We start from the raw sequence: 26,102 nt of genomic DNA, 5'->3' as shown, positions 1-26,102 counted from the left end.
GAAGTGTTGAAGCTGGGGAAAGCTATCCTTTATTATTTTCTCCAACTAGTGGAAAAGTATTCAGACACCTTGCAGTTTCACATGCCTTCACATGCTTAAGTTAAAGTATGGAGAAGGTAAAAGGAATACAGTTATACCTGGAAAGTTAACAAGGCATATATTTTGTAAGAATTCTGCTTTTTGAAAGGAATTGGTCTTCTTATAGCTAAGATTGAGCAGTTACATGTGAGTCTGAAAGAAAATAAACACCAGACAACCTGAGGCCTTGAAAAATGTCTAAAGTGAGGTCTCATCACTGTTAAGGCTGTGTGGTCTCACTCTCCTGCTGTTCACCACCCACTGGTCAATCAATTACAGTCAATCAGCAAAAAGAAGGAGTAACCAAGGGGAGAGATATCAGAGAGTTTAAACTGGTAACTCATGAGCTGTCTGTGAAAGGTACAGCCCTGAACAAATACACATTTTATTCCCATATGGATTCTGTGATTTATCATCTTCATTAAAAACACCATTTAAAGGGTTCAATTAAAGAGACAGATTTTGTTTTTATTGTGTTTTGAAAATACCTAAGTAAAAAAATCATTTGATTCAGAAACATACTTCAGTTCTAGCTCCAAAATTTCCTGAGTACCTCTAAGCCAAGTGATGATAAACCTTGCCTCGTTCCACTGAACAGTCAAAATCTCTAAATCCTTTACTCTGTTTCTCGGGTGAAATCTTTGTTTCCTTATTGATTTTCTCCAGCTCTGCCAGGAGTTGGTGAACTAAGAATTTGGTTTGGCACCCCATATTTGAGGTACAGAATAGAAAAGGGGACTTTTGAACTCTGAATCAGTAATCACATTGACCTGCTAATAAATAATGGTTTTAAATTTCCAGATACATGCTCAATAGATTCTGTAATACATGTATATATAAATTCACACATGCATTTACACACACACATACACACAGTCACACTCCTTTTACTTCCATATTGATGAGCTCTTATCTGTACCTAAATATTAGATTTTATTCATTTTATTATATATCTATTTTATTATGTATCTGTTTTATCATAGTGATCTGTTTTGAATTTCTAAGAACTATATTTCAAAGGCTACTCCATTAATTGATTTCTTAATTTCTTTCTTCTTCTATGCAATACCTAAGTGCAAACTACTACGCCAAGCTTTACGGGAAAAAAAGAAAAGAATAATGTAATTATTAGGATCTAAGATTTTACAACCAGGAAAGAAAAATAATACACGCATACATGGCAGATCGATGTCAAACACATATATACTGTAACAGAGATACCAACAAAAATTGTAAGGTTTAGAAGGACAAGAGATCACTTCTGGCTTTGAAAGTGAAGGAAGTTTCATAAAGAAGTTGCAACTGAACGTAGGGTCAGAGTGTCAGTGATGAGGCTGGAATAATTTGAATCACTGAGTGGTTGATTTATTCATTAGAACACTTCCCATAACTTTTATTTTAGTTGTAATCCCAGAAACATGCCCAATAAGCACAAGTTGTTCATATCTCAAAGAACATCAGGTTGTCCATAAAATTCTAACATTTTAGTTTAGTATTTTCAAACACCTTGACCACACCCACAGAAATAAATATATTTTACATCATGTCCCAATACACACACAACAAGTATATGCAACTAAAGCACAACGTTGACAAAATACTATCTACACTCATTATATTTTTTTCAGTCTTTAATAGAGGTATAACTCCTACAGTGAAGTGCACAGATTCTAAGTGTGCAATTTGATGACTTTGTACATGGTAGTGTATAATACCCCTCATGTTGCCAAAGTCTCAATCAAGACACAACATTTCTAGGCCTCAAAAAGGCTCTCTCTTTTCTCCTTACACCACTCCCCCCACCCCAACACACAAATGGGAACAGCTATTTGGAGTTTTATCAATATAGAAAAGTTTTGCCTGTTTTTTGAATTTTGTGTGAATGGAGCATCTGGTGTCTTTCAATCAACATTTTGTCAATACTGCCCATTCACTTTTTTTTTTAAATTTCAGATAACCAATGTTATTTTTTATGTTGAGACATAATTCGCCTACCAGGAAATTCACCATTTTGAAGTATACAATTCAGTGGTTTGTAGGAGGTCTGTATGTGTTGGGACATGCAACCTCCTACTAATGCAGAGACCCCAGGTCAGCTGAGGTGAGGGCTTAGGACCTTCTCAGGTCTTTCCTGACTGCATGCCCAACTCTGGACACATGTGTAATCCTCTGCATTCACATGGCCTTGTAGATTCCTAGAAATGTATCAGAACTTTCCAAAGTTCTTAGCTTTTTTTTTAGTCTCTTGTTTGCCCTACTTGTAATCTATTGCGTTAGAACCATTGGATGAGTCAAATAATAATACTTTGGGAATGTGGTTTGAAAGACTACATGGACTCCATCCAGTAGTGGACAGTCTGCTGGATTCACTATGATTGTGGCTGTTAGTTTGCAAGTCTACTGCAGAAGTGGGGCACAGGCGTAGGAATGGGGCAAGGTAAAATGCCACAAAGTTAACTGTTTTTACAGAGATTCAGCCACCTCCTTGGCTTGCTGAAAGCCTTTGTTTAATTTCCAGAGTTCTGAAAAAGTTGATTCTAACAATTTTGTTTATTGCTTTTATAGCATAGATAATTTTGAAAATCTTACTTTACAATATTCTCTGAGAATAACTCTACATTTAACTATTTATTATTATTTTATACATTGTAATGTTTTTAGTCTCTTTTATTGAAGCAATAGTTACCATCCACCAAATGGTTTTACGTCCTACTCATGGGTTGCATTCCACAGACTTAAAAACCAGTTCTAAGGGCATTTGTGTAATTTTAGTATCAGGAAGTGTATAATTTTGTAGAGCACAGAATGAATGTAATAGCTACAGAGAGGACTGGAAAGAATGTCCTAGCAAATAGAGAAACGAAATGTGACATTGTGCTGATACTCCAAGATAACTTAAGCTCTTACCCCACATATTTGCCTTGACTATTGTGAAGCAGTGAGCAAAAGTAAATTTGACTCAAATTATCTATATGTGATACCTCAAGTCTCTACTTCCATTTCTATACATAGCTATTGTTTCGAGCTGAATTGTGTCCCCTTCCATCCCCCATTTATATGTTGAACTTCCAACCCCCAGTACCTGAGAAAGTGACTATTTAGAGATAGGGCTTTTAAAGAAGTAATTAAGGTAAAATGGGGTTATTGGATTGGGTGGGCCCTAATCCAACATGACTGGTGTGTTATAAGAAGAGGAGATCTGGACACAGACAACACACAGAGGAAAGATCTGAAGACAGAGAGAAGATGGCTATCTGCAAGCCAAGGAGGGAGGCCTCAGTAGAAACCAAACCTACACACACCTTGACCTTGAACTTCTGCCTCCAGAACTGTGAGAAAGACATTTTCTGTTGTTTAAGCCATCCCGTCTGTGGTACTTTGTTATCACAGCCCTAACAAACTGATACACCTATGTGTATATAGCTAATTTGCCTGTGACTCTTTTTCACTTATTGTCCCCCTTTAGTCAAAATAACATTGTCTTCTGGATTAATGGAAAAGAATACAGAGCCCAGAAATAAACCCATAAACTTTTGGTCAATCAATCTTTGAAAAAGGAGGCAAGAACATACAATGGAGTATAGTCTCTTCAGCAAATAGTGATGGGAAAACTGGTCAGCAGCATGGAAATCAATGAGTTAGCATATTCTCTCACATCATACCAAAAATAAAGTAAAAAATGGCTTAAAGACAAGCATAAGACAAGACATCATAAACCTCTTAGAAGAAAACATAGGCAAAACATTATCTGACATAAATCTTAGCAATGTTCTCCTAGGGCAGTCTACCCAGGTAACAGAAATAAAAACAAAATAAACAAATGGGTCCTTATTAAACTTAAAAGCTTTTGCACATCAAAGGACACCATAAGCAAAACAAAAAGACAATCTATGCAATGGGAGAAAATACTTTCAAAAGATGGGATTGACAAGGGCTTAATTTCCAGAATATATAAACAGCTCATATAACTTAATAAGAAAAAACAAACCAATCCAAAATTGGGTAGAAGACCTAAACAAGCAATTCTCCAATGAAGACATATAAATGGCCAACAGGCATATGAAAAAATGCTCAATATTGCTAATTATCAGAGAAATGCAAATCAAAACTACAATGAGGTATCACCTCACACTGGTCAGAATGGCCATCATTCAAAAGCCCACAAATGATAAATGCTGGAGAGGGTATGTAGAAAAGGGAACCCTGCTACATTGTTGATGGGAATGTAGTTTGGTGTAGCCATTATGGAAAATAGTATGGAGATTCCTCAAAAGACTAAAAATAGACTTAGCCTATGTTCCAGCAATCCCACTCCTGGGCATATATTCGAAAGGAACTCTAATTCAAAAAGATACAAGCACCCCAATGTTCATAGCAGCACTATTTACAGTAGCCAAGACATGGAAACAATCTAAATGTCCATGGACAGTTGACTGGATAAAGAAGTTGTGGTATATTTATATAATGGAATAGTACTCAGTCATAAACAAGAATAAAATAATGCCATTTGCAGCAACATGAATGGACCTGGAGACTGTCATTCTAAGTGAAGTAAGCCAGAAAGAGAAAGAAAAATATCATACGATATCACTTATATGTGGAATCAAAAAAAAAAATAGACAAAAACTTATTTACAAAACAGAAACAGACTCACAGACATAGAAAACAAACTTGTGGTTACCAGGGTGAGGAGAGGGTGGGAAGGGATAAATTGGGGGTTCGAGATTTGCAGATACTAACTAATATATATAAAATAGATAAACAACAAGTTCATACTGTACAGCACAGGGAACTATATTCAATATCTTATAGTAACTTATAGTGAAAACAAATATATGTATGTTCATGCATGACTGAAGGATTATACTGTACACCAGAAATTGACACAATAATGTAAACTGACTATACTCCAGTAAATATATACATATATGTATAAAAATAACATTGTCTTCAATGAAGTAATGTATATGAGAGACACAAAGTCTTAACCACCTACACCCACCAAAAAAAAAAAGCTATTTACACATATTCTGGTGATAAATTATTACAGTTTTTAAATGACTCTTTAACCTAAACACTTAAGTTTCCTTGTGGATCGTTGAGTAATTTTCAAATCCTAAGTAAAATGTTAAGACAACAAGATAAGCTGAAATAAACACATTCTTCCAGCTCCTCTTTGCCCTGACCTACGTGACAGCATTCGCCATCCTATTTTTCTCTTAGGTTAGGCTACAAGTTTCGCTCTGGAAGCACACTGTTGTAGAGGAGTGATCCCATTTTCTCTGCTTGATCAGGACTTTTAAGTTGCTGAACCTTAGTGCCTCCAATTCTAAGTTGAACTGGATGTTTGAAGAGTGGATTACTTCCCTGGTTTGATCTGCTCAGGTGATTTTAACCCTATTTGAGTAGTGAGGCTGCTCACTTGGGTCCAAACCACGGGCTTCATTGTGGAAGGAAGACTAGAGAAGTGGAGGTTTATCCACTTTTTACTGTGACCTGCAACCTGCCAGCTTATTCCGACTGAGTTCAGTGTGTGTTCAATAGCTTCAAGGTTTTAAGGTCTATAAATCTCAACTGCAGCACAAAGAACCACATCTTTGCACAATCTTCACACCAGCCAAATGTCATTCATGCTGAAATTGTTTTAAGCAACATTATTTCAGAGTGAAACTTTAAAACAAAAATTTTACTCTCTTTCTTCAGCTGTTTGTTTAGGTTATTTTGGTGGGAAGGACAAATTGTTTTCCTGTTGCATAAAGCTGATTTTCTTCCCCCTTCATGTCATCTTGATTTATGGAATTTTTTTTTCTTCCTTAATAGCTCAGACAAGCTATGTGCAATGGATGTAAAAAGTCGGCAGTGTTTAGAGGGCATCATTTCCACATGTGTCCAGATACTCTGGAAATGAACTACACCACGAATTGGAAATAAGCACAACAGCAAACTATTAAGCTTTTATTAAACACTCTAAAACTTTATGTACTTAACTATAACATTTGTGTTGAGCATGTGTGAGCTGTTGGTCGGGGAACTGACATTTATTGTGGTTGGCAATGACTCTATATACCAAAAGAGATAATGACCTCATTTAAAAGATTTCTTATATAAATAAATTTTGATTAAAAAACATTTTAAGAAGTAATATGAATAAATCAGTAATAAATAAATTCCTCTATAAAATAAGATCTGGGGCTTGGAGATGATTTTTTTTATTATCATAGCTATAACTATAGGATATAGATGAAATGGAGTTTCAAATCGGTTTGTCCTGATATTGACAAAAAAGTAGAATAATGGTCTTAATGAGTCATTAAGACTGAAAAGATAAAAAAGCATATGGATACTCTGTTATATGTAGGAGACTTTCTATAAAATATCTCACATTATTTTGCTTATTTATTTTTTTAATTTTGCTTTTATCACTGATGCCCAGAGGATTACATTCCCTTCTTAACCCTCTAGGCTACAAGGAACACTTGACAGCTGTTTCTATTATATGTAAACTATCTCAGGAGAGGAAATATGGCGCTGTCGTGCTGGGAAGCTTCACAGTGGCTGAACATCAAATTCTAAAGATTCACAGGCATCCGATTCATGTTCAGAAGCAGTGAACTGAGTGGTAATCTGTGCCTTTTCTCCTTTCTGAGCTCAGAAATAGTTCAGCGGAGTCTTAGCAGCCATGGGAAATCTGCTCAAAATCACAGGTATATTCTCAATCTATTTTGACCAGTCGTGTTCTCTTGGTAAAAATAAGATACATGAAAATCCAAATTTGGAAAAGAAAAAAAATATTTAGAAATTGGATGTTTAAATCCTCAAATATAGCATTAGGTTTCTTGAAATGACGAGCCCAGGTGATTTTAAAAATGCAATTTGAATCAGTTTGAATTCAGTTTGACAGGGTACAGGGCATTGAGGAGGGTACCAAGTAAGTGGTAAGCAGGGTTGAGGAACTGTCACTCTTAATATGGGGGTAAGCAAGTCTAGCAATCATCAGAGAGTCAGATACAGTGTAAGATAGATGATTTCTTTCATCAATATGTTATTGTATTCAGTGTAAAATTTTGATTAAATTTATTTCCAAATCTTTTATTTTTTGATGTTACCATAAATGAGATTGCTTTCTTTCTTTCTTTTCCAAATGACTTTGCTACTCTAAATCAATCAACCAAACCCATGTCAATAACTCCCAATCTATATCCCTAGCTTTTCATATTAGCTCCAGACCCACGCTTCCAATAACCTGCTGGAAATCTTTACCTAAGTAATCCATAGGCATCTCCATCCAGGTGTCCAAACCAGGATTCACTGCCTAATCACCCTTCACCACCAACCCACATACACACACCCCTCTTCCCTATCCTGTGGTTCCTATTTTAGTGCAGAGCACTTTTGTCCACACAATTGTTCAAGACCACACTGGAGGCAGCATTCTTAACTGCTGCCTTCCCCTATTCTACCATCTGTGTTCAATCACCAAGCCCATGGATTCTTCTTCCTGAAGAGCTTTCCTCCTTATTCAGAGCATTGTCAGTATGTATCCAGATAATTGGAATTGCCCTTTATCTGGCACTCTGACTTCCCTTTCTCCTGTTTGCAATTTGCTCTCTGAATTGCAAATCTGATACTCTCTCTCCTCTACTTTAAATCATTCAAATTTTTTTCATTGCCCTAAGAACAAATTTAAACTTTTTGCATGGATTAGGCAGACTTCTGGCTCTCTGCTTTACCTCTCTCTGGCTTCATCTCTCACTCATGCCCGCTTCACATTCTATGTTCTAGCCACTTGGAGCTGGCGTGATTTCTTCTGTTTCAAGCCTTTTGTACAAGTGGTCCCCTTCTCCTAGGTTCCCTGCCCACTCTCATTGCCTTGTTAATTCTTACTTATTCATCATTGTTCATTATTCTTACATATTCTACATTCTGGATTATTTCATTATTCAATGTAAACATAACTTCTTCCAACAATATTCCCTTTGCTGCACCCTTATCTTCCCTCAAAATTTAAGCCAAGTGGCCCTTTAAGTACTGTCATAGTTTGCTGTACCCTGGCATGAAAGCACCGATTTCTGGAGTATTCTTGCGTCTTGACTTGTCTGTATCTCTTTTAAACTCTCATCTCTTATAGGTGTTAAACAGGAACGATGATATCTAGGTTGCATGGTGGTTATAATGATTAAGTGCCTGGTTCCTGCAGAACCTGGAATGTAACAACTGCTTCATAAACGGTGGCTATTACTACCACCGTCACCACTCCTATGATTTGCTATTCTGTTCAGCTGGATATGGAGATTGCCCTGTCCCAGGAAATCGTGTGAGAGGATTTGGAAACAGAAAGTAGAGATGGAGGAATAAAGAAATTAACTGAAATAAACGGATGGGTTGGCTCTGGCTTCTTAAATTGCTTCTTAGACACACTTCGTTACCAGTTGCTAGAGTTCAGTGTAGCAGAAACCTCGTCTCCATTGGGACGCATCATTTGGAGATGCGGGCTTTCCGAGCCAGCCTGATATGGTTGTCTCACTATCGTGTCAATGCCTGTCCCCACCCTGTTTAGAAACAAATCACTTCACATTCTCTGGCTTTCTAACCCTGTCAGAGGGAATGATGGATGTAGGTTTGAAACAATCCACTTGCAATCACAAAGAGCAGAGCTGAGGATAACACTACAGCAAGTAATTAAAAACAATCCTGCTCCTTTGGAAACCATCCATCACCTCCCGCCACACTGGCCTCTTTATCTTGGCACAGTGGGCTTGCTGGCTGCTCCTCCTGCCAGCTCACTTTGGCTGGCATTGGCACACCGCACATCTGGCAGTCTTTGTCCCCATTACTGAGCTCCTTTTCAGAGCTGCCAGGTTTTGGTCAAAGGCTGCAGGAGGCACTTTGAAGCCCTTCCAAACATTTGGGTTTACGGTTGGGAGGTTGGCTTGTTATGATGTGCACTTAATCCACTTTTTTTCCCCTGACTTGATGTATCCTAGTTGATTTATAATTCCATTTTGGAATAGGGATTAAAAAAAAAAACTCAGAAAACCTTTCTGTGACCTGTCAGAGAAGAGGTCCTAACTCTTCATTCATTCCTATGTCACATGTTCATGTATACCCCCAAAAGGAATAGGATGACTATATGTAAAATAGATACAATTTTGGCCAGAGATACTTCCTGAAACATTTAGGCAGAAATGATTAAAAGCAAATAGCAAAAATATCCTGTTGCACATGGAGTTTCCTATTTGTAAGCTGGTTTACAAATGTTGTTTTAATGTTGTTTCCCACAGTTGTTTGGAAAATAAACCAGCAACTCTTCTCTTTAAATAACACAGTCTGCCTGAGTCTCCTCTGATGGCTTAGGACCACATATAAACCCTTCAGGTCTGATAAGGGGAGAAACGTCTCTTATGGTCATGCCCTCGTCATCTGACTCAGGTAGAAAATTGAAGTGGTAATTGCTACAGCATACAGCTCACTCCCTCCCTTTTGCTCGTTTCCCCTCTGGTCCAGGAGCCAAGTGCACAGGCTGGTTGTCCAGAAGCAGCACTGTGTGGAGAACAGCTGGATGTCAGTGTTGCCAAGCCCTCTCCCTGCCACACCCAGCGATCACACAACCCCACAGACCTCGTACATTTATCAGCGTTCTCTTTCTCCACTCCTCAACTGAAGCCCCTCTTCTTCCTGAGGGATGCAGACCTGGTTGTGTGTTTTAACCTTTTTTGTCAATGAAATGTGTCTATGTTCCTTACAAATATTACCTGGTCAATTTTGAAAATACTTCAGGTGGGCTTTTTTATGAGCCTGCTTTAAATGGGTTCTTCTGAGACAAAGCAGCTTTCAGATGCCCAACTTCCTCATGAATTATGGAGGAAATCTGGGGTAAATTTCCAGTCTTATTCCGTTCACATTTGTAGTAGGTTAGGCCTGACTGTCACAGCATAGGGGATGATTTGTTCACAGTTGAGGCACTTTGGAAAACTGTTATAGGTTGTTGTTTTTTAACTGTACCAGTGTAAGAGGACACTTTTAGCAAATGACTTTTGTCAATGATAGCCTCTCCTCTCTGTTACCACGGGATACTGTGTATTTCTCTATTGTCATATTTTTCATAGTTATTTTGTTTAATAATTTTTGGTATTAATAGAACTGTAAATTCCTTGGTAATATTGACTTTCCTTTTTCATTTTTATTTCCATAATGCCTGGCACATAGTAGGTCCACAATGAATTCTTGTTAAATGAATGAAGAAAACCAAAACAGCATGAAGCCCCAAATAAGATGCAAATGACATGAAACTACAGGTCCTCCCAAATTAAGACAAAAACAAGTCATCCACAGTTCTCTCATGGACTTCATTGCCCAAATGTTACTGTAGAGACTATTTGTTTTAAGAATGACTAAAACTTCATTTCCTGTTTTCAAAATATTTTCTCATTACTTACAAGATGCAGCCCTAAACTTCCCAGTGCACTGTGAGTTATCTTTGTTTAAACCTCTAGCAACTTCTTTATGACCACTCTTTTGAGGAACAATCGCTATGGGTTCTAAGCTGGAGAGAAGATGGAAAAACTGTATGAAGCATAAAATAAATGGTAGAATGACTACCTCTAAGATGGGTTGTGATGGGAAGAAATGCTTAGATTTATAGGAAACTGACTTAATTGCACTCTTTTACAAAATTTAACGATATGGCAAATGGCATCATTACAGCATAGTGTTGCATTAAGCTCCATTCACCTTTCAGAGCTCGCTGAGAGCCCTCTGCAGAAGATGGCTCCATACAAGAAAGGCACAGATGAGTTTAATCTTAAGAACTGCATCTGGCCCAGGCAGAAATCTCTTTAACTATAACTGGCAAATACAGTTGGGGCTGGAGCAGCAGATGTTGCTTTGCATTTTGAGGAATCTGCTCTGAAATTCACTAAAAATATGAATCTTACTACTATGGTTGGACTTTCAGGACGTGGCCAACTCAAATAGAATCTGAAAGCTCTGGTCCTCTTTTAGGTCAGCCCATATATCTCTAACAAGACAAGAATCTTTGGGAACGTTTTGCTCTTGGCCTTCAGGGCTTTCAAACAAAATGAAATTGACAGATAAAGCTTATTCCTATGTAAATGTGGGAAGGGCATGAAAATGTTGCCAGTTATCTCACCATTATCTCTGAATGAATAAAAACTGAGCACCACATGACACTGAGAGAACCCTAAAGACTACAAAAAAAAAAAAAATAAACCGTTAGAATAAGTCAATTCAGTGACATTGCAGAATACAAAATCAATATACAGAAATCTGTGGCATTTCTATACACTAATAACAAGCTGTCATGAAATGAAATTAGGAAAACTATCCCATTTACAAAGCATCAAAAAGAATAAAATGCTTAGGAATAAATTTAACCAAGAGTGAAAGGCAGTGAAAACTATAAGGCATTGACATAAGAAAATGAAGAAGTCACACATAAATAGAAAGATGACATGTTCTTAGATTGGGAGAATCAATATTGTTAAAGTGTCCATACTACCCAAAGCAATCTACATGTTCAATGAAATTCCTATCAAAATAACAATGGCATATTTCACAGAACTAGGTCAAATAATTCTAAGATGTATATGGAACCACAAAAGATACCCAAGAGCTGAAACAATATAGAGAAAGAAGAACAAAGCTGGAGTTTAGATGCCCTGATTTTGAACTATACTATAAAGCTATAGTACAAAACAGTATGGTACTGGCACAAAAAAAAGACATGTGTATCAATCAAGCAGAATTGAAAGCCCAGAAGTTAATGCACATTTATATGAAAAATTAATTTACAATGAAGGAGCAAAGAACACACAATAGAAAAAGGATAGTCTCTTTACTAAATGGTGTTGAGAAAACTGAACAGTCACAAGCAAAAGAATGAAACTAGACCACTATCTTACACCATACACAAAAGTTAACACGAAATGAATTAAAGAGTTAAATGTAAGACCTGAAACCATAAAATTCCTAGAAGAAAACATAAGCAGTAACCTCAATGATACTGGTATTGGTTTTAGTAATGATACTGGTTTTAACAACGTTTTATGGATCTGACTCCAAGAACAAGAGGAAAAAAGGCAAAATAAACATGAGATTGCACTGAACTAAAAAGCTGCTGCTCAGCAAAGGAAACCATAATCAAAACAAAAAGGGAACCTAATGAATGGGAGAAGATATTTGCAAGTCACATATCCTATAAAAGATAAATATTCAAAATATATAAAGAACTCATACAACTTAAAAAAAAACAAAACCAAACAACTTGATTAAAAAGTAGGCACAGGATCTGAAGAGACATTTTTCCAAAGAAGACATACAAATTGCTGATAGACACACGAAAATATGTTTGACATCATTATTAAGAAAATGCAAATCAGAACCATGAGGTATCACTATACACTTGTTAGAATGGTATTATTGAGAAGACAACAAATAACAAGAGTTGGCAAGAATGTGGAGAAAAGCAAACTCTCACATGCTGTTGGTGGGAATATAAATTGGTGCAGTCACTATGAAAAACAATCTGGAGGTTCCTCAAAAAATTAAGAATAGAACTACCATATGATCCAGCTATTCTACTTCTAGGTATTTATCTAAAGAACATGAAAACACTAATTTGAAAATATATATGCTCCATTGTAGCATAATTTACAATAGCCAAGATATGGGAACAACCTCAGTGTCCATCAATACATGAATGGATAAAGAAGATAAAAATATATATATACATAATGGAGTACTACTCAGCCATAAAAAGGAATTAAATCCTGCCATTTGTGACAACATGAATGGACCCTGAGGTATTATGCTAAGTAAAAAAAGTCAGATGGAGAGAGTCAAATACCAAATGACTTCACACACATGTGCAACCTATAAACACAAAATAAATGTCAAAATAAACTTATAGATACAGAGATCAGTGGTTAGCAGAGGTAAAGGTGGTTGGGGGGTGGGCAAAATGGGTGAAAGGGGTCAGTTGTATGGTGATGGGTAGTAACCAGACTCACAGTGGTTATCACTTTGTGTTGTATACAGATGAACTACAGTGCTGCATACGTGAAAGTTATATTAACAACAACAACAACATTGAGTTTAGGTAAGAATAACACATACATTTCCTGCACTTATTTGGTTTTCTTCGCTCATTCAGGAAATGAACTAAAAAGTGGCATCCTATTCCCCAGAAAATTTTCCTTTGCTTGTAGAGCAACACTTAAGTTTCTGAAGTGTTAACCTCACTGTGGGAGAGCTGTGGATCAGTATTAAGGGAACAAATCATAGGAGGCCTTAACTCAGCCCTGCCTGAAATGTGATTAGGAAACCTTCATGTGCCAACACATACAGGAGCTAGAGGTTGTTTGTCCAAAGGACTGGTACCAGGCTGTAAAATACCTCCACCCTCATCCCTAAGTGATTCCACCAGGATCCCTACCCCCAACTCCTTAGTTTTGGCCCAAAAGACTAAAGAACCTCAAAAATGAATAAATAAATCTTGAATAATAGACACAGCATGTCAAATTCTCTCATCTAACTCTTCAATCTTCCCCTTTTTAAGTCCTAATTTTTGCTCAAATTTTTTTCCAAAGTATTTTCACATATATTATTATTTATTTTCCTAGTATTCTCCTGAATTATGATTACCCTTATTTTATAAATGAGGTCATTATAGACCAAAGATGTTAAGTGCTTATCTCAAGACCACACAGAAAAAATAACAGAACCAGAATGATACAGACCTCCAATAATGCGTGTTTTATAACTACGTACGTCATTTCTCTCACCCAAAGTAAGCAGTTTTCTTTTATTATATAAAATATTACAGATATTTCATGTTTTGCTATATGCATTGTACAGATTTCTAACTTTCTCAGAGATGACAGATTTGAGTTTGGCAAAAGTAACTTGAAAATTTGTAGGATCTATGTTGTCTACGTTCTTTGTTTCCTTCCATTTCTTATTCTCCTCTCCTTGTTCCCACACCCAAGTATCTATTCTTTAGCTGTAAACTATTATGCCTCGGTCAGATCCTCTGATCAACTGACAATATCTTTTCACTGTTAGGAAAGATAAGACAGGGATTTTTACAATGAACATGGACAATGAATGCAGAGGAGTGCCAAACATACCATTAAACTCAACAGATTGCTTCTTTGTCTTAGAGATGACAATCTTCAGTGTAGAATAAAATAAGACAGATGGTGAAAACACATGAGAAATAATAATTGATAAATGGTAGTGATGTATTTTATTGTGCCAGAAGGACAAATTGGCAGATGTTTGACTGGAATAAGAAGGCAGAAGAGGGCACTACTGGGATGTGGATGAGAAGATGTCCAGGAGTAGTTTAGGCATCAGGGCTCCAGCAGGAACATCAATCAATATCCAATTCTTACTCAGATAGGCATCTTAACTATATCTACTTTTAGTGATGATAAAGGGCCAGTCTGACCACCATTCGAGCCTCTTTGTAACATTTTCCATGCTTCTATACTGGCACTGGACCATTTTTCTGGGATTGATTAGTTCATCTCTTTTGTTCCTGATCACAAGGCTGAATCTTTTGATGCTTTTTCTCCTACTAATCAACTCTTCTTCTACGGAAATGCAAAGGTATAAGTTGTCCCCTGTTCACCTGGAAAATATCACCTTGTCTTCCCTTTTGGTCTAGCTCTCAATGGAGCCCAATGGGTAAATGGATAGGAGGACAGTGAACTGTGACAGTGAACTATAGCTCTTTGTAGTACCCTTATACTTGATGCCTCATTGATTGTCATGATCCACCACTACATTGTGAATTCTGCATAGGCAGATGCAGTATCGTTCTTGCTTTCTGTTTTGTTCCCCATTACATAGCTCAATGCCCATCAGAGAGAATGAAAGAACAAATGAGTGAATGAATGACCAAGGAAAATAACAAACAATGTTCTATGGTCTAAATGTTCAAAGGTCTATAAGAATCTGGGTCACTCATTCATTCATAATTATGTACCTTTCTACTGGGAGAGAAAGTTCTCCTTTCTGTTGGGGATCAGTTTTGTGACTAAGCATTGGCTTTCATCCTGCATATGTGGAGTGTTCCTCCTCTAAAAGACCCAAAGGCCAGTCTCGCATAAAAAGCAATCTGTCAGCTTGCTGATGGCTTTTGATCAGTTCCAGCTACACCATTGGGCTTATTTTGGTAAAATATGCCTTTCCTAAATCATTGTGACAAGCCTGCAGTGAAAGTGTTTGCTGCTAACAAAGGAACAGACTCCAAGACAGAGAGGGACTGTGCAGAGCAGTGGAGAACATTTGCATCCTAGGATCAAAGCCAATGTACTGTAACCATACAATCATCTAATCCACTGAGCAGGACAGAGGTCACCTCCAGAGAGGAAATTTTCCTTCCCTGACAGCTACAGGAAGAGGAGTTGCTAAAGCTCACAAGAACATGACCTCAGGAGAAAAATCGCGCTAGAAACTGGACAATGGTAATGCAATACTTGCTTACCACATATCAAATTTAGCTAGCTAGAACATTCATTTTATTATTTATTTGTACACTTTATCTTGATTTTTACAGAAAAGATTTGCCAGAAAATATTCATATCATGGGTTGAAAATTATACCTGTTAGTAGAAAGACAAAGGTAAGGGTCATTTAAAATATCATATTTGATTTTTGAAATATTTTGTGATTATGTTTTATTTGGACATATTTCATGTTTTAGGAATTTACAACATTTCAAAGTGAAACCAATAAGTGAAAAAACCTATTTTCTGATGAGAACTGTTCCTGATTCCCATACATTTCATGAACTTTCATACTTATGCAAAACAAAGTATTAGCCCAAGATTAGCTATTTTAATCTCAATTAGAAAGTAATTGAGCTGTGAAAAAGAAATACTATGTTTAAAAAATAAATGAGAAAGAAAAAAGATGATATGTGTTGTTTATTTACCAAGCTAATAATAGAAAATATTCTAAAACAATAGTTGAATTTATTGAACCAGTATTGTGAAGTGTACATTGTAATTTGAATCAATCTACATTTCGCTAGTTTTTTCAGTCCATACACATAGATGAAACATCTTTGTGTTACAGACCAGACTTTGCCTTTTACCAACACAAAAATTACTGAACTTATTTTTTTAAAGAGTTCCTATACATTTGAAAAAGCTGTGAAATTTGTTCTCTCAGCATTATTTGATATGTATTTGGGTCAATATTTGAACCCATATCTTTTTTAATAGTGTAAATATTTGGCTGATTAAATGTGAATTATATCAGCATCCAGACTAAGTTCTCCTTTTTTCACAACTCTGCCTCAGATAAAGTCATGTTTGTTTTCATGAACCCTTTAAAGTAATCTACTGACATCACTTTGGTGTTTTAACTTGAAGGCAAGGGAACCTGAAACTCTTCCTTTTAGCCCTACCTTCCTGCTTGTCCCACGTTTGGCACTATGCTCCTATGAGAGTAAGAAAGCATTTCAGTAAAACATGGTTTTGTAACTATAGGAGATGCTAAGGTTAGGATAGGAATCACTGAAACAATTTGCCTGGACTTTTCTGACATCTTTTCCAGTAGCCCCAAGCTTAAATGCAGGCTATTAGCCACGCCTCCTAACAAAGAAATTCTGCCAAGATAAATAGTTTCTCTTCACATAAATTAGAAAGCTTTTGAAGACTCATGAGTAGCAGCATCAAGTGTTTATTGTGCACAGCTTATTAAAAAATACAGTTTTTGCTTTTAAAAAGCTTACAGCCCTATGGAAGTTTTCATTACTACTTCACTGTGATTCATGTTTCTATGGAGAATCCATCCTTACTCCACAATGGATGAACACCACTGGGAAAAGGTAATCTCCATTTTCATCTCAGCACTTCTGCACTGTGAGAGGATGTGAAGTGAAAGTAGACACTCCTCATTGTTGAGATTTAGACGTTGTCAAATCTACCGTTTAGAACACCTTTTATTATAAATATACTGTGTACTTGTTCAGTATATTGGTTTATTTTTATGGTTTGAGAGGCCATACCTGCACTTGGCTCTTACTACTTTTAATCATTCATTCATTCAATATTACAGAGTTCCTACTTTGTCCAGCAATGTAAAGCATACCCTAGGAGTACAAATCTAAATAGCAAAGTCTCTGATCTCAAATGGCATTCAGTCACTTGTGAGAGTTACCTAAATTAAGCAATGGTCATAGAATAATAGAACCAAGGTCTATTTTATCACTGATTGTCTTGTTTCATCTTTGATGTTATCCTGATTCCATGCTGCTACCTGCCTGTAAAACTCTGTCTTTTAATTCACTCTCTGGGTATGCTCCTTGCATGGTGTCTGACATTTATTTTTAGTTTTTCCTTTCCTAATTCTGGCTTCCTGTTCTATCTCAGCAAGCCACTTCCACCTACAGTCTAGACATGAACCACTTGAAGTTACTTCTAATTCTATGATTTACACATTTGGAAAAAAAGGAGAGCCAGGAGGAGAAGCATATGTCTTACATTAAAGTTAAAGTCTGGATATAGTTCTTTGCTGGGGAAGTTTTCATGGAACAAGTTTGCAAAATTACATCTAGCAAAATGAAAGAATCTTTAAAAAGTTCTAAATAAAATTTTAGAAAGTAATTAATAACATTAAAGTCCTCAGTAGCACTGACTTAAAACAGATGAGAAAGTTTCAGCATAAGGAAAGCCTTGTCTATCTGTCTGTATTATGGACAATCAAGGTTATCAGCTATATACATTCTGGCTTCCAGTTACCTTTTACCCAAAGACTTAATATATAACACAATTTTCACCATCACAAATTTTTAGGATTTCTGTTCATCACTTCTATGGAGTGATGACATTTTCTAGCACAGAGGGCAGAGGACTTGAAGAGACGTTATTCCATAGAAAACAGAGATGGCCTACAGATACATGAAAACACACTTGACATCACTCATCATCAGCAAAATACACATTAAAACCACAATGAGATATGCCCACATACCTGCCAGAATGTCTCTTATCAACAAGACAACAAATCATAAGTGATGGAGACGATGTGATGAAATGGGAACCCTCATGCACTGTTAAAGGGATTTTAAATTGATAGAGCCACCATGGAAAACAGTATGAAAGTATCTGAAAAAGTTAAAAATAGAACTACCATTTGATCCAGAAATTGTACTTCTGGGTATTTACTTGAAGAAAACAAGAACACTAATTCAAAAAGATATGTGCACCCTTGTGTTCATTTCAGCATTATTTACAATAGCCAAGATATGGAAGCAACCTAAGTGTCCACTGATAGAGGAATGGATAAAGAAGATGTTGTATATAAATACAATGGAATATTACTCAGCCATAAAAATGAAATCTTGCCATTTGGGATAATATGGATGGATCTAAAGGTTTTACACTAAGTGAAATAAGTCAGAGAAAGACAAATACTAAACGATCTTATTTATACATGGAATCTGAAAAATAAAAGAAACAAAACAAAATGAAAATAGATTCACAGATACAGAAAACAAATGGGTGGTTGCAGAGGGTAGGGAGTAGGGGTAGTGGAAGAGGTGAAGGGAATTAAGACGTACAAAACTCCAGTTGTAAAATAAGTAAGCCACAGAGATATAACATACAGCATAAGGAATAGGGTCAATAATACTGTAATAACTTTGCATGAAATCAGCTGCTAGACTTATATTAGTTATCATTTCATAATGTATGCAGATGTCAAATCACTATCTAGCACAGCTGAAACTAACATCATATTGTACATCAACTCTATTTCAAAAAAAGTTTACAAACAAAAAATAAAATTGTCATGATTTTTACCTTAAGAATATCATCTAACTTACAGGAATTAACATTAACATCTATTTTTAACCACAATATAAAATGGGAGGGAAAATTAAATGCCATGTTCTTAGCTTAGTGAAGGAGGTGCTGTGCGTTCATCCAAGCCCTTCACTTATTCTGAAGATAAGAGTAGGACAGTAGTTTCACTGACCAGACCGAGCTCTTACTTCAAATTCTGTTACCCATTCATCTGAACAAATGAACTTGCTACTTATTGCCTTGGTCTATACGAAAGAATTTTAAGAATGGAAAACCATTCAAATTATTTTGTTCTGAACATACAACACAATGCTTTTTGGGATGATGCTGAGCAAAGAGCACAGAAAATGGCACTTAATCCTTAACTCTCTATCAGCCTGCTCTGTCCAGCAATTCATATCTCTATGAGTTGGGCTGCTGTGAAAGAAATTTACTAAGAGCTTAAATATTTTGCCCAATCTGCTTCCTAGGAGAAAACCAGTGATAAATATTTGTGAGGAGACACAGTCTGCCGATTAGAATTGCTTTGTGAGGTTTTCCTTGAAGATTCAGGATTCCCATCCCTGATTTTTGGCAAAGGAAAACTGGCTAGGGTGACATGTAGAGCTGCAAGCTGACATATCTTTGGTAGCTATAGGATTTATTTTATGGTCAGTTGGTTTGTTTTCATTTCTTTGCATATAGAATTCTTTACTTGGGTATTTTCTATTATGATTTGCACATGTGAATATATCAAGTTGGGTAATTTTATTCCAATCAGCATTATGAATATGTGCACCAGATGCTCCAACACTTTATTTGGCATATTCCAAACTGGTGTTGTATGTAATGGCTCATCAGAGAATGAGCTTGACCAGGGGGCTAGAATGGGGCAACAGTCAATGTAGGAAGGCTGCAGAAGGATCAAAGTATCAGGATGTATCTAAAAATTCCCGTGCTGTTTCTGCTTTAAATACTCGCCCTCCATCTCTTTTCTTCAATAACTTTCCCCTCCTCATTAAGAGCTGGCTGCTGGGAAAGGGAATGGATTCTTAGCAACCACCCAGTCTCCTGTATCCCACAGCTGTGATGTCCTGCACGTTCTCCCACTACTGTAGTTCCTCTGCCCCGCAGCTCCCTGCCATAGCATCCAGACTCCAAGTCTGCAGCTCCATAGTGATGGGTACCAGCTTCCCCTGCACTCTGGAAAGGGAAGCAGGTTCTTTAAACAAACACAACCATATGTATTTGTGCTGCTGTTCGATTCTGATTTTTGTTTACTCCCATCTCCAGAAACATTTAAACTATTTTTTACCCCAAATATAAATGAATTTTTACATTCCACTATAAATCTAATTCTAATTTCCATTCTGGTTTTTTGCTTCCCTAACATAATCCCCTAAGCCCTCTACATTTTCCTGATAATCTCTTACTTTCTGCCTCTACTTCATGCATCACTCTGACCTCTGTATCATCTCCATGGGTTGGTGGAAACAGTTGAGAATGTGGATGCCCAACCACTATTGGCTCAAGCTCTGTCACTGACAAGTGACCTTGAGCAGTCACTTCACTCATCTTTCACTCAAATCCCTTATCTGTGAAATGAGTTAGACAAGATGATCTATAAGGAAATCTTCCCCCTAAAACTTCCATGTGTCTATGACTGTTCTTACTTCTATTCTTCCTCTTGCAACTCACAATTTTTAACGTTCATTTGGTGGCAGTTTCCTCTTCCCAAGCTTTCCCCTGTAATACTGAATATGGTTCATCAGGCTGAAACTAATTTAATTCACATTTTACTTCTTCAAAACAGATTTTGGTAGACTAGGATGTGGTCTACCAAGTGACTTATTCTCAGTGGATTCCATCAGAGTTAGTACTACCTCCTTGTACAGATTTCTGAAAGTTCTACCAAGTCTCTCTATTGACAGACAGACTTCTCCAAAATTTTCTTGGCATATATCACCCAGCTTTTTATGTAACCTAGGTTGTCCAACAGAGAATTTTAAAATACCTTGATGGAGCCCAAGAAGCGCAACTGAGTATGGATTGTAGTCAATGAAGTGAGCTGTCCCCAGAAGGGAATAAACAGTTTCTGCAAGCAAAGTGACTACATGAAGAAATGTAGGTCACAAATGCCTTTGTCAACCTCATCAGAGAAAACCATCACATTTGTCTTCATAAACACAAAGAAACTCCAAAACTAGAACTCAACCTGTGAACATACTTCTGTATTTGTCAAGGGGTAAAGAATGCTGAGTGGGAGAAAACAGTATTTCTTTGCCCACCTGCAATTTGTGACAAAAAAGGTTGGGCCACAGAGATATGATCTGTAATATGTGCTAAAGATGTAAATTTAAAATTCTACCAGTTTTCTCTCTCTTTATTTTAAATATTTTAGGACTGTGGTAGATAATGTTTTCTGTGACTAACTTGCTATAGCTTGGAAAAAGAAAATATTTGGCAATAACTCTTTAAAGCCAACTAAAAATCACTAATTGAGACTTTCTATACATTACTGATAATTTCTGCTTTTAGAAAGAAATGAAATATAGTAAGAGGCATTTAATAACATAAATTTCTCCTTAAAATGTAAACAATGTAAAATTCTTAAAATATAAACAAAGGTGCCATTCTGAACTCAAAAACTTTCTCTAGTTTGTTACTTTCAGCATAAATATAAACATTTTGGGCACTTTTGTTTCTAACTCTAACCATGAAGAGACAATAAATACACATAATAATTCTGGAAACGGCAATAAGACGAGGATGAATTAAAAGGAACAAAATGTCACAAATTTCAGCTTTCAGTGTCATTAATCTAAAGTATGTACTTAGATACACGACACTAACCAGTCTTGAGAGGTTGCTTTGACATTAAATTAGAGATTTTAAAAGACTGCTGTGGATAAAGGTAGTAATATATAAAGATGGAATGGTAATAATGTGAATAAAAATGTGCTTGAGTTTACCATTACATTGATGGATGGCTTCTATTTCTGCTGGGAACATTCATAATACTGTTTCTGTACAAATAGAATAGAAAAATAATTCTATAGCTGTGTACTTTTGATTCTTTTGGGGGGGGTATAGGTAATTAAGTTTGTTTATTTATCTTTAATGGAGGTACTAGGGATTGAACTCAGGACCTCATACATGCGAAGCATGCACTCTACCACTAAGCTATACCCTCCCTTCCAGTGAGTCTTAAATTTTAGCATGTATCAGTGTCTCCTGAGGGTTTGTTAAAAACACAGATTGCTGGGTCCCGTTCTCAGAGTATTAATTCAATTGTTCATTCTGCTCATCCAGGAACCCAGTTTGAGAACTACTACCGTAGATGTACCCAAAGGTCACCTATTTCATCCCTCTGCCCTGCCCAGGAGGTGGTGAACTAATCATGAATCGTGAGCCATGGCTATCGGGTCCCAACTATGTTCAATATATCATGAATGATCTAATTTCAAAAGCAGCTCAAATGAAGCGGAGGGACTGGGTCATGGGTCAGGGATCCTCATGAGTAATATGAAGCAGAGACATAAACAATTGTTCCCTGGTCATAGGAACAGGTGCAAGGAATCCGCCACTGGGAGTTATACCTTCACATGCCATCTTCCTGGACCTTCAGGGGAACGGTTACTGCAGGTGTCACAGCTTTCCCAGTGCTGCTCAAACTAAGCAGAAGAGAGACTTAACATCCAAGAGAGATACAAAGGAGGGATGTGGGGTACTGGTGGATGAAGGGCTGTGCAGCTTTGTTTCAATCATCTAAGTCTCCAGCGCCTGATATCTGGCACACAACAGGCATTCAGGACAAGTTGTGTAGAATTAAATTGCCTTTCTCAAAGGGAAGTTGGGATGTTGGGAAAAATCACTTCATCTACTTGAGTCTGTTTTTAAAATTTGTAAACGTGGCTGGGAGAAATATCTCCACTATAGGATATTTTGAGAATGAAGTGAGATAATAAATGTATCTGTACTCAAAAATGCACAAGCCTAAAAGGTGAAAAATTAGAAATATGTTTCTCTGCTAACTTTTTCAAATATTCCCAGATATTAGTATTTCAGTAACTAAAACAATGCCAAATGTATCACTGATATTCTTCTATTCAATAAAACAGTTTCTCTGTATTGTTAGAATAACATATCCTTCCACATCTCCTTTTAGGCATGGGACTCAACAAAGTTATTTTCACTTAAAAACATTTAAATGTACTTCATAAATATTTTTCTTTTTTCCTAAATGTTTTTTAGCTCAGTATCAAATGAACCAGAGGACAATCAAGTACATCTTATCTCTTTATCCTTACTTGACCTTTCTGTCACATTGACACTGTTGATTACTCACTACTTGAAATTCTCTCTTCTCAATTTTTTTTTTTTACACCAATTGTATACCATTCTCCTTTGGAGTTTTCTCCTTTCTCTCTGACCACTCTAACAGTTCCTCTACTAATTTCTCTTCTACCACTCACCCTTCAAAGCAAAGTTTCTATACTTTTGTCCTTAGACAGCATTATACACTGTCCTTGGCAATCTTACCCCATCTGTTATGGACTAAATGTTTCTGTGCCCCTATCCCCAAATTCATATGTTGAAGCCCTAACCCTCCAGTGCAGCTGTACTGGAGATGAGAACTCTAATTAAGGCTAAATGAGGTCATAAGGATGGGACCTGATCTGATAGGACAGGTGCTCCTATAAGAAGAGAACTTGGAGAGCTCACTCTCTCTCCCTGTGTGTACATCAAGGAAAGGCCACGTGAGGACATGGTGAGAAGGCAGCTGTCTATCAGCTAGGAAGAGAGCCCTTAATAGAAACTGAATTTGCCAGCATCTTGTTCTGGACTTCCCAGCTTCCAGAACGGTGAGAAAATAAATGTCCATTGATTAATCCATTTAGTTTGTGGTTTTGTTATCAGCTGTACAGCTGTATAGCTGTAACCCCCATACCTATGATGCTGGAAAATAAACTCAGGTCTCTTGTCTAAGCTCTGGTTGTGTATTTAGCCATCTGTTTACAAGTCTGAATGATGACCATACAGCTCATACTCAAAATATCCAAAGAGAATCCATTTCTCTCCCCTCAAATCTGCACCTCTGCATATGCTGGTTAGCTGTGTGACTTACCCATCACCATTCATTCAGTCACCTGAGAAGAAAATTGAGAACTGTTTTTTCTTTAAAGTTAAGACGTCTGTTCTCTTCTATGAACTTTGAAGGCAAAACCATGTCTTTGGATCTATTTATCTCTAGAGTGAGATTCAATACCCAGGACTCCATATGCACTTAAAAGTGAATAAATTAATCAATGATTAGGCACACTCCACCACTTCATCCCCTTGAGCCAGCCAGATTGACTCCCATGCCAGTTTCTAAGGCCATTGGAAGTAAATTATGCCATCTTCTTACCTGTCACCAAGCACCCTTCTCTGCTAAACTCTCTCCAGATATAATGTAATCCCACTAGTCTTATAATTTGAACTTTTAAACTTCTGTCTGTAGTTTTTAGTTTTGCATTTCTCCTTTGGACTTGCCACTTCTCCTTTTGATCTTGATTTCTCTGGCTTAGACTCTAAGGGTTTCATCATGGAATCCAAACTCTAGCTATCCTATTCTTGGCATCTTGTGAAAATTCTTGCACTCTGGCTCTGGTCCTGGGACCCTGGCTAGTGCTCTGTACAGCCTGATCCAATACTCTTTGAGGTGGCAGGGTGGAAAGACTTATATATTTTATAATAGTAGTAGTAGTTGTTTTCTGAGTGTTTACTATGGACTGGGTTTAGTGCTAAGCATTTTATATAGAGAATCTTCCCATTGCTTATATTAATCCCATAGGGAATGGGTTATGATTTCCATTTTGTCCATGAGGAAACTAAACTAAAGTTTAAGGAAATTGTATGATTTATTCAAGGCCATATAGCTAATAAGTGACAGAATACTGACTCGAATCAAGTCAGAGTCTTAAGCATTACACTTTAAAACATGGTTAAACTAGAGATTTGTCAATTGTCAATTTAGTAGATCAGATCTGAGCATCAAATGTGTAACATGAGCCTAGCTTAGAGTACACCCTGTCAATGTGGTATACATTACCTGTATCATAAAAGTTCATAGCTTGATTATTCAACTGCTCTGCCATGGTCATTAAAATAGAGACATGGGCTAAGATCGAGAGGAAAAAAATCATAGTTCTGCAAGCCCATGTAGAACACAAAGTTTAATTTTTCATAGAAATAGAAGAGACTTTCTGCCACATATCAGAAGTCATTTAAGAAGCTTAATCACCCTTGTGCATGGACAGTGCTTCCCTTAATGTTTTCAAAAGCAATGTCATGGGCTGAGTCTTCTGTCCTGAGTACAGCTGTGGAACATATAAAATAATTTGCCTGCCATAAAAAGCACTGGTTTGTAATTGCAAATGTAATGGATTAACCAAATGCCACACAAGTGACTCTTAAGGAGTCCATTTAAAATAATAACCTATTTAGGAATAATCACTTAAAGTGTATCCTCTCCAAGCTGCTCCTGGAGGCAGGACACTTAAATTAGTTTAACAAGGGTATTATAAAAAGAAAATTTACAAACTGCTTGTTTTATCACTCTCTTTTACAGTTGGCTGTACTTGCAGATGTATCAGTGTTATTAGGTTAATTGTGTTCTTTATCCTAATGCATTTAATAACAGGAAATGAAATTGTGTCTTAAAGAGATACTCATTTCTCTTTGGTTAAACGTGGCAGTGACTGGTCAGGGTGGTTTCTCCAAGGACAGTGACAGGACCTCAAAGGAGGTCAAAGGAATAACACAGAGTGCCAAGGAGAAGTGAGTTGAGGGGCCCCTAAGAAAAGTCTTTTCCTTCCTATGAGCAACCACGTATTCGATATCCAATTGTCATGTTACCTTTACTCTGTTAATAACTCCTTTTCCTTTGCCCCCTCTGTTAATACTCTTCCACCATCTTATTAGCAAATTAAAGAATATTATGTTGGACAATGAATTTTATGTGTGCACATATATTATTGAGTGAAGAGCTTAGAGAAACTGACAAACTAAAAAACGTCCTATAAAAGATTCTGGGGATTTAAAAATTATGTTATGTAGTTTTTAATTTATGTTAAATCTTAGAAGTAACAGTTACATGTGTACAGTCAGTTAAGTTGAGCCTGTCTCCAGATAGCACTCAGTTAGGGCATATGCAAAATGACT

The 26,102-nt window shown here is 36.8% G+C and overlaps 1 long non-coding RNA gene and 1 other non-coding gene across 2 annotated transcripts in view; both read right to left on the bottom strand.

The window, feature by feature from the left end:
- The window catches only part of LOC116151968 (uncharacterized), a 229,559-nt gene that overhangs the window by 77,899 nt on the left and 125,558 nt on the right, over nucleotides 1-26,102 (bottom strand). The window lies entirely within an intron of this gene.
- Nucleotides 22,018-22,090, bottom strand: TRNAA-CGC (transfer RNA alanine (anticodon CGC)). The gene has a single exon. It is a non-coding gene; the product is annotated as a tRNA-Ala (tRNA).

The sequence above is a fragment of the Camelus dromedarius genome, chromosome 3, assembly GCF_036321535.1.
Source record: "Camelus dromedarius isolate mCamDro1 chromosome 3, mCamDro1.pat, whole genome shotgun sequence".
NCBI lineage: Eukaryota > Metazoa > Chordata > Mammalia > Artiodactyla > Camelidae > Camelus > Camelus dromedarius.
The sequence above is the reverse complement of the archived record's forward strand: the minus strand, read 5'-3'. Positions and strand labels throughout refer to the sequence as shown.